Source organism: Carlito syrichta, unplaced genomic scaffold (assembly GCF_000164805.1).
Source record: "Carlito syrichta isolate Samal-C Ts95f unplaced genomic scaffold, Tarsius_syrichta-2.0.1 Scaffold169078, whole genome shotgun sequence".
NCBI lineage: Eukaryota > Metazoa > Chordata > Mammalia > Primates > Tarsiidae > Carlito > Carlito syrichta.
This window is the reverse complement of record NW_007113174.1, coordinates 1,090,673-1,092,544: the sequence shown is the minus strand read 5'-3', so window position 1 is coordinate 1,092,544 and position 1,872 is coordinate 1,090,673. Positions and strand designations below refer to the sequence as shown.

General features: G+C 32.1%; 1 protein-coding gene across 1 annotated transcript in view; it reads right to left on the bottom strand.

Moving 5' to 3' along the window:
* BMPER (BMP binding endothelial regulator) overlaps window positions 1-1,872 on the bottom strand; it is a 252,149-nt gene that overhangs the window by 161,520 nt on the left and 88,757 nt on the right. The window lies entirely within an intron of this gene.

Here is a 1,872-nt window from a genome sequence, read left to right as displayed (position 1 = left end):
GGGACCCCAACCAAAAAAAAAAAAAAAAAAAAAAACCAGAACAACAAAGCAGAATATCAACAAGTAAATAGAAGACTTGAAAAACACAATAAATCAACTAGACCTAACATATAGATGCTTCTCAACTTACAATAGGGTTATGTCCCAATAACCCCATCATAAATTGAAAATATCATAAATCAAAAATGCATTTAATACAACTAACATACTGAACTTCATAGCTTAGACTAACCTACCTTAAACACACTCAAGACAATGACATTAAACTACAGGTAGGCAAAAATCATATAATCCAAAGCCAATAGAGTATTGAATAACTCATGCAATTTATTAATACTATACTAAGTAAACAACAGAATAATTGTACAGGTACAGTTTCTACTAAATATGTATCTTTTGTACCATCAAAAACTAAGTATGTATCTTTTGTACCATCAAAAAGTCTTAAAATCATAAGTTGGATCATGACTGAGTCAGAGACGTTCTGTATACAGGACACTACCATAAAACAGTAGAATACATACTCTTCTCACATGCACATGCAACATTCTCCAGGATAGACCATATATTTGGCCATAAAACAAATCCCAATAAATTTTAAAAGATTTAAACCATAAGAATCTTTCTCTAATTACAATGGAAGAAAATTGAAAAACAATAACAGAAGAAAATTTGGGAAATTAAAATATGTAGAGAAATTAAACAGCACACTCCTAAAGCCAGCAAATCAAAAAAAGAAATGACAAGCAAAATTAGTAAATGCTTTGAGATGAATAAAAAGAAAAACATTTATGGAATACAACCAAAGCAGTGCTTAGAAGAAATTTATGTCAGCAACCACTTATATTTTTAAAAGGTAAATGACTTTAAATCAATAACCTAACCTTCCACTTAAGAAATTAGATAAAGAAAAACAACTAAACACAAAGTAGTTAGAAGGAAGAAAAAATTAAGGATGAGAATGAAAACAAATAAGATAGAGAACAGAATAGAAGAATTAAATGAAACCAAAAGTAGTTTCTTTTAAAAAGCACAACAAAATTGACAAACCATTATCTAGTCGGAACAGGAAAAAAAGAAAAGGAAAAAAAGAGGGCAGACTCAAATTACTAAACTCAGAAGTGAAAGTAGGAGCATTGCTACTGACCTTCCAGAAATGAAAAAGATTGTGACAGAATACTATGAACAATAATTGTGTGCCAACAAATTAGATAATCTACATGAAATGAAAAATTTTCTAAACACACACACACACACACACACACACACACAAACACAAACTACTAAATCTGACTCACGAAGAAAATTTTTAAAAATCTGAATAGGCCCATGCCAAATAAAGAAATTTCATTGGTAACCAAAAAACTTCACACAAAGGAAAGCCTAGGCTAAGAAAGCTTTGCTATTGAATTATATTAAATGTCTCAAAAAGAATTAATATATAGACAAAAATCTTCAACAAATTACTAGCAAATTGAATCTGACAACATATAAAAAAGACATCAAATGGGAGATTTATCCCAGAAATGCAAGGTTGGTTTAACATATGAAAATCAATCAATATAATGAATCATATTAATACAACAAAGAACAAAAACCACATGAATATCTTAATAGATGCAGAAAATGCACTTGACAAAATATAGCACCTATTCATATAAAAAATATTCAACAGCCAGGCTCGGTGGCTCAGCCTGTAATCCCGTGCCTTTGGGAGGCTGAGGAGAGTGGATTGCCTGAGCCCGCGGGTTCGAGACCCGCCTGGGCAGGTGAGAACTCCTCTCTACAATAAATCAAAAAATCAACCAGGCTTGGTAGCACGTGCCTGTAATTCCAGCTACTTGGAAGGCTGAGGCGGAAGGATTGCCGGAG